At 43.2% G+C, this 13,925-nt stretch overlaps 1 long non-coding RNA gene across 15 annotated transcripts in view; it reads right to left on the reverse strand.

Annotated features, from left to right (window-relative positions):
- The window catches only part of LOC111249634 (uncharacterized), a 78,381-nt gene extending 66,731 nt beyond the window's left edge, over nucleotides 1-11,650 (reverse strand). For 2 of the 15 annotated variants that reach the window (XR_015325972.1, XR_015325967.1), the window contains exons 1-2: nucleotides 9,976-11,542; nucleotides 282-806 (exon numbers count right to left, since the gene is read on the reverse strand). This is a non-coding gene — a long non-coding RNA (uncharacterized LOC111249634). Of the gene's footprint in view, nucleotides 1-281; nucleotides 885-1,658; nucleotides 1,735-2,751; nucleotides 2,830-9,975 lie in introns of all 15 variants that reach the window. The other 13 variants (XR_015325964.1, XR_015325968.1, XR_015325965.1 and 10 more) reach the window with 13 other exon arrangements.
- Between the last annotated feature and the right edge of the window lie 2,275 nt (nucleotides 11,651-13,925).

The following is a 13,925-nucleotide window of genomic DNA, read 5'->3' on the forward strand; positions in this document are numbered from 1 at the left end:
TCTAAAATCTAGAGGTTAAAATAAGATATTGTATTCAAATATATATATGAACAGTAGCATTAAATGTAGAACATTCTGGCTTGAAATAAAAAGAAGCTCCAGTGGAATAATAGTACTGCAGTAGTATATCTGCGCAAAATTCTCAAAATGTCGCTCCTACCATGAATTGTCCTTCGAGTTGAATTTTTTTAGGTTATGATATTATAGAAAAAATCAAGAACATGCAACGCCTTACAGAGCTAATATACAATATTGTTCAATAATGTGGCATCGGTACTCACAGTCTATGCTGGGCTGAGCTAACGTGACGCCGATCGACGCGATGATGATCCCCACTGACACACACACTACTAAGGCAATATAGGTCCCTAGATATGGGGCGCAATGGAGAAGAATCTGTTTTGGACGCATGTTTTCCATGCGCGCGCCCCACATCCACGGCAAGATGATATTCAGTAGCCACGCTGTCAGCTGCGCACCTTTGGCCCACACATCCTACCGCGGATTCGAGTACGCTCCTAGGCTATTGCGTGGTACGAGCTTCACCTAATCTTGTGAGGCAAAACTTTCACGAACAGGGAACCTAGCGCGCTAGTAACGTTGATGTTGACTTCCTGTCCAGGCGAAAGATCTCAAACAGCTGATGTAATTTTGACGTAAAATCACCGATGAAAGTGTTTTCCTCTTTTGTTTAAGGACACTATGAGTCGCGTATTCGGTGTGCATCAAGCCTGAGCGGAATATCGCGAAGACGCGGTGTATCGCGGGCGGATACTGCACTCACGATGAATGGACGTTGCTTGCCACTACCATGATCAAAACAATGAAGCCAAGAAATAACATGACACGTTATCTAAACGATGTACGACTTCTGCTCCTGTAACCTGCACCCAAAACAAACGGTCGTTCACAAATAAATATTAAGAAGCAGGGTCATATCATGCGATCAGGTAGACTATGACGCTCCAACTCGATTTTATAATAAAATACTCCCTTGGCTAGAGCGAATAGTTAAACAGGACGCTTCGAATTTTGGATCACAATATAACACCACTAAGGAGCTGGCGAGGCCTCGTGGGCCTTTGGCGAGATGTACCATGACGATATAGTTCACGATAAAGAGAGCAAACCTATAATGTTTTCATTGGCGGAAGCTATACAGAAAAAAACTCTTTTAGCTATATACGGCCCTTAGCCCACTATTTGATACAGCTGTTTTTAAAAATTTGAAAACACAAATAGAAGAATATTATAAATATACATAATGTAACATTGAAACAGAGCTTAACATTAGATTTGTTTATATATTCTGTATAGCCTATCGTGTCTGTCTAACATGACTAATCTTTAAAGAGTTATAACTACAGGTAAATTTTCAATAGCGTTTCGATGGCGTAAAGTTCAATGAGGACACAATAACGTTTAAGTGAACTTGTAAAGAAGAATTTCTAATGGCCAAATTAATTAGTGGCAATCGAAGCTAACATGTATTAAGAATATCACTTGACAAATCGAAACACGTCATACGTGACGTGACGTGACGCAAAGCTATCTTCAGTATAATGTTCGATTCGCAAGCTAACCAGACAGGTGATTTCATGTCCGCCAGTCGCCTTCTATTTAGGCAGCTCTTTGGCCCGCAATCGAACTGCTCTTACCGTTATTCCCCGGCGTTTAACTTGGGTTGTCTTGACAGTAGATTTCAAATCGTGGTATCCTGGAAGTGTTTTATGTCTACATAGTGTTTACAATACATCTTTAGTAGCCAATATCTCTTGTGCAATAGCAAATACCCATAAAAAACTGCTTACTCTTCACGATAACTTCGCCCACATCGGTCGAAATTATTATTAAATTTCGCTAAAACAGCGGGTTGTTCCGTCCATTACAGTCAACAGTGGGTGGCTACTGATATTTCGGTTTAATTCATGTCAAGCGGGATCAAACCCAGGTGGGCCAACATCAACTTCCGGCGACAGTTACTTACTACACAGCATCAAGTTACTTTTTCTCACGGTAAACTGCAAACGAAAACAGCGTACAACTTTCTTCCGAATCATATCTTTCAAATAATAATACCTAAGACGTTTGAAAACCGATTGGGTTGACAAATTTTTTTTTAAACATTCTGTAAGCATAGCGCAGTGTCTCACAACTTAGACCCATACTATTTTCGGTAACGATAGAAAAAGTACTGTTGTTAATTACATATTAAGCACCGTCTGTAAACACAGACATATAATGTTGTATGTATACCCTGTTTACGCAAGATGGTACGTCCATGTAAATCGTTTACGTTAAACTAAGAACGATAGAAGTGGTCACAATGACAACAACAGTATCAGTAAGACGAACGCGTCAACTGAGGTCCAATGGGTTGCAGGTGACGCACATCTGCGTGCAACCTATCGGTCAATACGGCATTTGTCGGAAGGCGGACGCAGTTCCCTTTGTCAGTACATTGTAGTAAACACGACGCGCCAGCAGAGCTCAAAACGAACAGATTCCTGACAGGAAAACAGGTGTTGGAGGGCCGAACCGGCGTTCATCGTCTCGCCGCACGTGCATACGTCATCACACCGTGACAAGAACACTCTGGGCGATGTCGACAATTTACATCCCCGTAGGGGCTGCATTCGAGCAGTAGGTTAACAACAAAAAAGACCTAATCTGCCTTTCCAATCTGTCGGTGCTGGTCAGGTTCCTATGAAAATGATGCAAACTATAATAAGATCGGGATCGGCTATTTACCATAGATGTGACTGTAATAGCTGGTACGATGTTGGATGATCTGGCTACAGCAGGTTTTTCACTCCCGAAGGCAGTGGACTGAAAAGTCAATACGATTGTACGATGATTTAACAAAATACTGCCTTTTTCTTCGATTGACACCATAATGATTCTGCTATTTGACGGCTTGGTGAACGGCCATAGACAATAGTATGAAGGGCGAAAATTGTGGAAATGTTACGCCCAGCAGACGATTATAAATAAACGCGACAGACAAGTCAATGCGCTCAATTCCAGTTCCGTAACATTTGATGAGTACTATGATTCTTGCTTTGCTTTGCTTTACTTTTAGAAATCGTTAGCACAATGGTAAAAACGATCCGTCACGAGTCGGACGCGTCTACTTTATCGGGGCCAACGGGGGAACGGGATTTGAAATAGACCCCATCTAGTTGAAGATAAACGATGATAGCTTCGTATCGTATAATAGATTTACATTAGCTTTGTATTCGCTCATATATTGCCACTACAGTTATAGCGTTATTACACCTCGATGAAGTTCCAAATGGACCACGCAGATCTTCAACAGGCACTTGAACAGGCAAAGTATAGGCGCACGTTGAGTGATCTGAAAACAATTTTTGACAAGAAAAAATATATTTTCCCCGAAATAATTTAGCAACAACTGTCGAAACGTCAGCCCCATCGAAATATAGTTATATACGCGATTTGACCGGATAGTAGAACGTGGTCTTCTAAACAGTCATAGATGAACATTTGCCAAAAAAAAATCTGTACACCGTCTGTTGTTGATGTGAAACACCTACGTTTGTCGGCACGCTTCGATCGATTTTATTGTGATCTCAATGAGTGAATGAGGTAATACTGATTTAATTCCAGTGTGACAAGCGGCCGATGCGGCCCTCGGAGTTCGATCGAACGAACTTGACGACTTAAATTCGACGCCGATTGGGATTTGCCCTCTGTCCTCTTTGTAAGGTTGATTTCTTCAAAGAGATCTTCTTATGGCAAAAATCCGCTTTGGACACCGCCTTTTTTGCTGTTATTATGAATGGAATCAGTAATGCCCAGTTGGACGTCATTGAGAGAACCGCGCAATTAAATGCTTGGCAATTTTTGATTGTATAGGAATGACTTTCGTCGGAATCAGGCACCACAGGCCACATGCAGAAAATCAGGAAGCCATTGAATTCAGCTGATTGCCTCGAGCTGATTTCGGTAACGTTTCAAGAATTACGAGGATGGTGGTCACGTTATTTCAGTCAGTACGAGTTGGCCAGCCGTTCTATAAAACCCGAGCGCACAACGATTTCTCAATAGGGTAATTGTCTTTTTACTTCATATTCCACTTTAATTAGTGGTACTTTAAGTAATGCCATGAAAGCTATTTATGAACGCGTTTGCTAGTTGGTGGTAGGGCCTAGACGATGCAGGCAGGCAAGCACTGGTAATCAGCAAGTGGCAATGCTCAATTTGTCCATGGAAATGGACCGAGACGACGGGACAACCTAGTACAGTAACGATATGATCGTAGGCTCACTTGCTTACTTTGCCGAGCGCTTTTCATAGTGCTCTATTAGGTCTAATAACAGCCCGCCAGTTCGACCCAGTATACAAGAGGTCTTCTGGAGCTGCCTAGCGGGTTTCGATCAGCGCCCGTAAATAGTAATGTCTGCAGTAACTATAGCCAACTTCAACAGCACGATCACTCCTAGCGCAGCTCGGAGTGCATCCAGCGCTCGGCTGCTAGCATTTGTTCGTTGAGCGGTGAAAAAAACACTGCTCGACACTCGCGTAAGCGTTTATTACGGACGCAGTGAGAAATCGATCGTCGCAGCCGACCGGTACGCTGGCCAGCAGTACTCGCAATGAACTTCGAAATAAATAGTGACACAGTTCCCTTTCTCTCTACTGCCACCCTTGTGTTTCCACTCTGTATTTTCTGCTGCTGCTGCTGCTTCCGACTTCGGACACCGACAAAGAAGGAAAAGACTTCTGGCAACAGCAGCAGCGCAAAGGCACGGATATTCCCAGCAACTCAATTACCGCAATGCATCAGATAAGATCATGGCGGCATACCAAGAGCTATAGAAGTGATGGCAGTCGGAGTGAACCGGGATGGTCCGCTCGATCGCAGATCGAACCGGACCGAAGTTAACCGGCGGCGCATGACGGAAACTATAATAGTCGTCATGACTGCCAGCGGACAAAACCGTGGAACGAATAGGAATGGCCATGTCCCGAAGTTTGAGCCGAAGGCCCGAAGTGACCGCAGAAGGCCCGTCGCCATCGGTGTGGACCTCGTCTGGGTCTCAGTCGGCATGAGCGTGTATGTACATCGTTGAAATATAGTGGATTTCCTGCATCAACAATAGCAGTTACCGTATATCTATCGTGAAGCTTTTGAAAACGTGATACAGGCGCTTCTTCGATGTTCAGCTACTTTCAATAGACAGGTATGCACATATACTTCTGCGGGACGCACAACCTTATAATATAGTAAACGCATATTCTTATGATTAGTACGACATTAGAGCAGCACGGTAGCCATAGACTAATGGGCTATCATTGTAGATACACATACATACATACATCAGGCCTAGTAGCAGTGGGTCACTCGGATAGAATCGAACGAACGGCTGAACAGAAAATTCGGTATTAATTGAACTCAATCAATCGCAGTTCTGTGCTGATTGCCGGTTAAGGTTTTTGGGTATTTTTTTTTCTTGCTACCAACACCACCATATTCACCACCGTACGATCCTATTGTCATCATCGTCTTCGCTTAAAATTGACGTTAATTACGGTACCTATGCAGTCGTTATAACACTTCTGCTGTGATTGCTGAAGTCAATCAGCAGAGACCACTAGCCGTTTCGATGGTGGCCATGATGCCCACTTCGAAAGCTAAGTGCCACACTGATTTTGCACAGTTACCGTCGTCTTCCACTCTAATCGAACTAATTGGGGTAGGGCGTACGCTAAATGGGTGAGTCGGGCTGTTTCTGCCGCAATTAAACCTCTGAGGCGCAGGTAAGACCCCGTCGTGGCTGTTCGACGTCGATGATTTAAACCAGATATACGAATGCATGTGTACAGATTGGCAGACAAAGACCCAGCAAAATCATAGCAGACTCGCCATATGTGTTCATGTATATTGTGTTCAGAAATGGAAGTAGGATAGAATTTTTGGCCGGATTAATAGGGGTTAAGTTTTCGAACATAGCTTAAATCTTAGCGAATGGTATAAATTAGGAGAAGTCCCCAGCCTATAGCAATTGGCTACTGTGCATCCGGGATTAGAGGTAGTGCTAAAGGAACTTTTACAAGGCCGGTAGGAAAATTGGAAACAGTTAATTTTTTTGAAGTGATTTGAAGGAGCTGATGAAGGAATCTCTCGAGGCCATGATATAGAACACTGCGGAAGAGTATGAGAATGTATGTTGAATACTAACGAGCATACATACAAAGTACAGTCTTTTTAGACTCATTTTTTAACGTTCTGTTTGTTTTTTTTTTTGTGATGTGGGAACCGTTTAAAATTCTACAACTAGATTTTAGGAAGATCTAAAAGTATTTTTTTTCAAAGCGAGAGACAACGTCACCGCAGTTCATTATGATTCTGTTGTGATTTTGCATCTTAATAAGATCATTAGTAGAAGTAGATAATCCTCAAGCTCCGTAAAGGCCTGCGCAACAATCTCTAGGCTTAATTACTTTATATGTTGCTGCTCGTACTATAGAAGTACACACAGAAACACAATTTACACTAGAACAATTTGCATGCAAGCTACCCTTGACCAAAATTCTCTGCATTAACGTATATCCTTAAGGATGCCTGTGCCACGCGTCCAGACTTTTCGAGAAAACGTCATAAGTTAACGATATCATTTCATTGTATTCAAGTGAAATAGTTACGCAATCACAAGTTATATAGCACCTATATTGCACTTATTTATGGTCCATTCCAATGGCTTTGTAAATTACGTGAGGGTATGCTTCTATTCGTCTTCCTCTTTAGAGCCTTCCGAAATCGAAACAACGGTAAGAACTGTTGATGGAAAGGTTACCATTCTTTGTTGGTATCTTCTACATCCGTTATCATTATGCGGGACAGATCGCCGATACTCTTCTAGTTGTGACAAGCTCTGGTCGACATCGGCTAACACCAGCGGGCCCCGGAGCAATGCGAGACCCCAGCAAAGCCTAGAGCAGAAAAAGTAAGCACTAAGAACGACCCCCAGCTGGTGTCACCGACATCGGAACATTCATTGACGTGGGTATTTACAGGGGACAGAAGAATGTATGACCATTTACATTGAGGGTAATGCGTCGTCAGCAACGGTGAGAAGTTTAGAATACCTGCCTTCCATGTCTTTGTTCTACTTCCTCCGTTGCTACAGCCACACGTATGCCTATTTATTGATAGCCGACTGCTTGAAGAGCATACGAAGTTTGCACTTGTTCCTGATTTAATCGTGTAACTTAGTTCCCGAATGGCGTAGTGCCTAACGTGTTTATCTACTAAGCTTAAGGAACACGACGCCGTCTACATTCGAATGCAAGCGTTTCGGAGTCGTCTGACGGAATGCGCAATAACGGTGCTGTACATAAAACTTCAAACATTTAGCCATGTAACCTATTTTTGCAAGGAAGTAAATCTCTTTTGAATAAACTATACATAGTAGTATCCAAAAATTCGGTGTTCGTAGGCAATACGTTTAAAATAAAAGTAAAACTTATTCAATTTGTTGAGGAGAGTCAGTCGGTGCAAGCGACTCCAAATAGTTAATGGGTGGATTGATGCAAAAGCTGCCATCTGCGAAGTAGTTGACAAGCCTTAAGCATGACCTTGTCAGCAAAAAGGAAATAGCCTGGTATATACAGGTTACGCACCTACAAACATTGGAGGGCTGTTTGTTGTATGGGCATGTGTTCTTGGTAACAGAAAGAAGTTAATCTTTTTCTTCTAGAACAAAACAACGAAACCATTCTTTCGGAAGTCGAGCGAAGGTCAGCTATTATTCAATGTCTACGGGTTGGACAGATTTCTTTGTTGGTCCCGAATCGACAATCTACGTTATTGCCAGTTTTCACGGCTTCTGAAATCTGAGGAAGGCCTTCATGAGGCACACAGGAAAATTATCAATCTGATTTAAATTTAAAGGGCTCAAAAAATTAAAAGCGCTCAAAGAACCATTTCTGATAGATCTCGATTTTTTTTTTCCTATATACAAAAATGAACGGCCGTTTTGAAAAAAAAAACATCAACTACCGATTTAGTTTTTCAGATAAGGTCGAACGGTCTTTTTGCGGCTTCTTGGCCGTTTCGAATACTTGCATTCTTGTACTTTGGCCTGTTAACAATCCAAAAGTTCATTTGTTTAACATTCTTCTTCCACGTGGCTTTGTCTAGGATATTTCAATGAGTTTACACCTTTCAATAGTTCTTAGAACATGGTCTAATAAAAAGTTATCTGTAGAACTAACAAGCGATTCATTGAAGATACGCAGTAGCCCAAGTCCTGAAGGAAAGCTCTAATCGTACCCAGTCGCAATGAACGGCCGTTATATTCAACGGATATGACCACTGGGTCAAAAATGGTCTTTCAATCAATGGAGAGAGAGAGAGAGCCGTTCAAGGGTCTGCGTTTTATATTCGGTAAAATTGCGATATAGCGAAATGTAATGTGGATAAGAGCTAAAAAAGTTAAATAAACACTTGTTCAAAAATGCTGTGAGACTATCATTCTGCCTTATATATCTGTCTATATACAGCTTATCAAAGGATCGAATTTACAGGAAATGTAATGGTTCGGGCGGTCTTTATTCTAATGAGCCTTGAGATTCCTTTAGTTCGAGAAGAGTAGAGTGCATACTTCCGCATCGCGTCTTTACGTTCGCTAACCTCCTGGGCCGTTGAAACGTTCACGATCGCCATGTGACGCCTACTAGGTTGCTATTTCTTTGAGTCACTGCGAAGTTTGGCCGTCGCGCCTTAACGGGTAACGGGAAACCATTGCGATGCATTTTGATTTGTCAGCGGTCAGTGTCATCAGCTGATGACTCAACTGGCCACTTTGTCGGCCAGGCACATCAGCAGTAGTACAGTTCAATATTAACTGATGAAGGTAATTAGCGATGTCCTATCAGTTTATTATTACCACCCTACTGGCCTCTGATTTGCTGTACACATTCACATCGATGCATAGATAAAGTTTATCCATGTTTCGAATGAAAGCACAAATACGCGTTCGAACAGCTCGTCGTCGTTCTTGTCGCCCTAGTTGTCCATTAGTTTGTATACGATAACTCTCGATGACTACTGGAGTCTATAACTATCAAGCTAACTAAAAACATTGGTAGATCTCGAACGGATGGACGTACGTTCGTGGAGTTTGTCAAGCAACAGTTTCACGAGGAGTGGCCGTGGTAAGCGACACACTTTTGTTTTCAGGCCTAGTGCCGGCCCACATTATCGCAGCTCGTCCAGGACGGAACAACAAAACCAAACAACGTTAAAATACTTCTCTGAGCGTCCTAGCGTCCTAGACTTGGTCCTGCTAACCAGTGCGAGCGCCGTCGCTGTCGCCGCGGCGCCGTCGCTGTCGCTGCGGCGCCGCTCGCATTGGTGATTTCTCTATACGAAACCGAACAGCCGAGTGAACAGCGTCACTGACAAGGAGCTGAACAGCTGCCAAAGCTTTGTAGCTATTAGCTCAGCGGGCCATTCAGTACTCGGACTATCTGTTTGTCTCCAGCATCCGCTAGCAACAAGCAACGTCTAGGTCGGGACGAAGACTGGAACAACAATAACAAAAAGGCCGAACGAACCACGGGCGGTAGTAACATTCGCTAGAGAGGGACATACAAAAAAAATAGAAGATAGTTATTGACTAGCAGCAGTAGCATCACTACCGTGAACGGCACCGCTATTACGACAGAGAGCAAATGATGGTGACGACCCGTCGATGGTCAACGGAAGTTAAGTAAAAACAATATTAGCTCGCTAACACATTGTCGTACTTCTTCGACTACGACGATTTTTGTGACAGAAACGGAAAGCCTGCTCTATGCCGACAAATAAAGCCTGCTGGCTCGCCGATGTTCTTGTGGGTCAAGAAAAAATGGCCGGTGTGTGTTTATCAAAACGTATGCGTGTATGTGTGTATGTGTATGTAGGAATGCCTGTGTATATGTTGCGATCCGAAATTCGAAGCTCACCAATAACGACAAATGATACCGTTTTTTCGAGTATATTTTCGTTTGACGTAGTAGTAATTTTGACGCTCTCTGGAAGAACAGCAGAAGCAGGGAGGAAGACTGTATCTTCTAATGAAGTAAATCCTGTTAGAAAGCGGGTAACAATAACAAGTAGATGACGAAGATCAGCTAAGCACGATATTCACATGTGCACAATGTGCATCAAAATGAATGAGAGCACATCGGCGCTGTAGTGCACACGAAAAGAGGCCACTAACTAGATGAGGAAAACAGGTCGCTAATATCCGTTTAATAATATTGTTCGGGAATTTCCTTCTGTTTCTCGCTCAGATGCTGATCAATCCCTTTCCAACTGCCCTCATTCACTCAATTACACTGACAGATTTTGAGGAATTGTCGACGAAGTAATCCACGGAAACAAGCACACCGCCGCGAGATGGCTCTCTGAGTTCCCACACTTTTCTGACAGAGCCACCTCTCAATCAAAGTAGCTTCTTCACCACGCTTTTTGCACGTCAGAGTCTTCTATTTGCATAGACGACCACAGTAAAATAATTCTAGCATTATTGATGCAACGACCTAAGTTGAATAATGACGAAGTTGTTATTTCGGTTTGTCTCTGACAGTTTGAGGTTCATCGAAATCCGTACTCCTTCGCCATCTCCAGTCGCCCGTTTGTCTATGGCGCCGTCGCGAATCTGCGGTGCAGGACACGCTACAGACGACTTTCCGCCACTTCTTCACAGCACTCGCACATTTAAACTGCAGAAGACGGCTCCTGCTTACCGTGACCGCCTTTGCCGGCTACGATAAAAAAACTACTGGTTCGGCTGCCGCCGTCGCCGAAAACGTCCTTCTTTCCCACTTTCTGCTTGGCATCGTGGTAGTTTTTGTTATAAGCAACGCTATTAACAACGACGGTGGCAGCAGCAGTAGCGATCGTGCAAATCCGCAGCGGCGACAGTCGTCTCCGGGACAGTACAGACTGCTGTTGATTCCGACAGCGGCGGTCCCTCGAACAGCGCAAACAGATTTCTTAGTATAGAGCAGTGATTCGGCCGGCCAGCCAGCCAGCCAGCCAGCCAGCCAGCCAGCCAGCCAGTCAGTCAGTCAGTCAGTCAGTCAGCAAGACAAACATTGCGTCTACGGCGGTGGACGGGCGGCTCAGCCGGAACAGCAGCCGCTTGTGCAGATCCTTACCCTTCGCGCACATTCTGTGGCCGCCTCCAGCAACGGCGCTCTTAGCAACTGCTATTGACGCGGGAAAGTACGCATGGTACAGAAACCGCTGCAGCCATTGCCGTCGGCGTCTTCAGAGGCGTCAGCGTCGTCTGCTTCGAAGAAGTTGCCGCGGGTAAAATCCTAGGGCGCGTCGGGTCAATCGGTGGACGGTTCGAGGCTGTTCTCGGAGAAAACTTATACGTTTAAAGCCAACTAGTAACGAGCTCGAAAGGAGTAAGAATGAGGGCACAACGATCCTGATAAGGCGCGGCTAGACGCTAACGCGAAACAAATACCTGGGGCGAGTTCATGTGCCGACTTATAGTAGCCCGTGTGATTGGCAAAATCGGTGTACAGACAGGTATTTGTGGACTGGAGTGTTGCGCAGTGAAGCATTGGTACTGTGGGCATTGTTTATGACGATGACATATGTCGAGTCTAGCGAAAGGGGGCGAAAAACGTCGACGTTCATACTAACGTAGCAGCAACATCGTACGCGATTAACTACGCCGCTACAGGTAACGAGCATTAATGGTTAGCTTGACAAAGATGTCATTCCAAGAATTACCCCAACTATAAAGCTGCAGTAGCCATGCTAGACGCGATAAGAGCAACGCGCGTGAGTCATTCAGCGGTACTCCGCACAGGACGATATTATGAAACCCATTTGCCTTGTTACAATTTCTGACAAGGTAAAAAAAAAGAGCCTTAACGAATAGAAGCCGTCACTTTCTTCGGATAAGCAATTCACTGGGAGATTCTCCGGGTCTTCTAACAAAACCGAGGACACTATAAACGATAAATCATCTATGCATATAAAGCGTTGGCAATCAAAGCAAAAGTACAGACCGTGGCCTCAGTCGTTAGAGTCACTCATTTCTATTTTTCATGAAGTATTTATCTACCAGTGCCCTTTGATAGATTAATCGTAGGCTAAAAAACTCTGTCTGTAAAATGTCTGCATCCGATAACAGCTCAGGGCATTGAACAGTATATACAATAAAAGACGATATCACAATAAGTATTGTTTTCTATGAAAAGACCTGCCCATATTCGGTGCGTATTTAGAACGCGGATTAAAGTTCAATGGTAGCCAAAAGTTTGTCACTTTATGTCATATTTTCCAGGAGAAGTTAAGGATAGTTTTGGCTTACCTAAAATATTCACTACAAGCTCATTAGCAGACTACCAAACACTATAAATCAACAAAAATCCACCCCTATTTTTCATAGAAAGATTGCGTATGATGGATTTGGGCTCACAGATGTTTTGGGCCGACATATCTTGGAATTGGGTGCGTGACGGAAAGGCTTGTCTTGACGACCCGCAATGCTTTATTATTTTATATGAATTTTGAACAACGAAAGCGCCTCTGTAACTATTCGAAATCGGACGTTGACGTACTTCATTTTGGGTTAAAAGGGACGAATCGTTTGAAGCGATGCTTAATAACAATATTGTTAAAGTTGAAAAACTTATTTAGATGATGGTGGTCATCTGAGATACACGATCCTAGCTTGGAACTATTTTTACGATAAAACATTATTTCCAATTGGCATATTTGGTAATGAGCAGACAAACGAATTGGCAACGCCTATTGAACCTTGAATCAGGTTTCTGCATGCGTTACATAATGAGTACAGCCCGCTCCACCTTTCAATTGGCTGGTAGTTCTTTTCGAACTAGTCATCGCCTCAGTGGGTAGCGTTCGCTCCCGAACACAGCACAGAACGTTACCTCCAATGAGATCCAATTTACTTGTGGGACTTCGAAACGAAGTTTGGTTAACTTGTCTATTGTAGATGACTCAGTTTACCTCGTACGATCCGAATATTGTTGAAGATGTTTAATCAAGAAACTTGCCTTCCCCTAATTGTCGGCAAATTGTACAATATTAATCGAGCTCTCCATTTTTCTATGCATATATATATCTTTACGAGAAAAAACATGATCTATGGCGTTTGTTATAAAACTTTTTATGATCTCCACGAGAAATCCAAGGGAATATTTATGAAATACGCATCAGGGCAACAGGATATATCTCAAATGTAAAAAAGATGTGAATGTGTGAACGTTGTTGAACATTCATCTTGTAAATATGCTCGACGTGTGCATATTGTTCTTATGTCTAGGCCTATTCCAGGACAGAAACACGTAGTCAGTAAAATCAGACAAGGATAATGGCACGGGAATACTACGGCTACATTTCCTTTGCAGCTGGATGCGTTTATCACCCGTCGATGATAAATCGGCTTATAGTTTGCGATGAAATCGAGTACCACCAGCCCTGCCGACCTCTGCACATCCAGAGTAGACAGAGAGAAATTTATATTGTATAGAGGAGTTTCCGATTTGCTAGTATTATTGCAGTATATACAGCATTTCAGGAAAATATGTTACTCAAGGGAGAACAAGGTGTCCAATGTAGACTCCTTCTTTGTTCTATATGTAGGAGCTGAAGATTCACAAACGGTAGCAAACGGTCGCTCGTAGATGTTTTGTCAGTATAAATTTGAGTCAGGCGGCACCAAGCGGCTGCTCTGTCGCCGTTCAGTATTGCGTACACGGACAAATATGAGTACGAAGCTTGTCTGGGGATTGGTACAAGAGGAAATATGATTTTTTATATTGGTTTATCGGTTCAATCCCTTAATATTTAACAGGTTTTTTTTGTCTGCTTAGAAATAAAGCTATAGAGGATACCTGTAACGGGTCAATTTGGCTCACCT

Source organism: Varroa destructor, unplaced genomic scaffold (assembly GCF_002443255.2).
Source record: "Varroa destructor unplaced genomic scaffold, Vdes_3.0 BEIS01000004.1, whole genome shotgun sequence".
Taxonomy (NCBI): Eukaryota; Metazoa; Arthropoda; class Arachnida; order Mesostigmata; family Varroidae; genus Varroa; species Varroa destructor.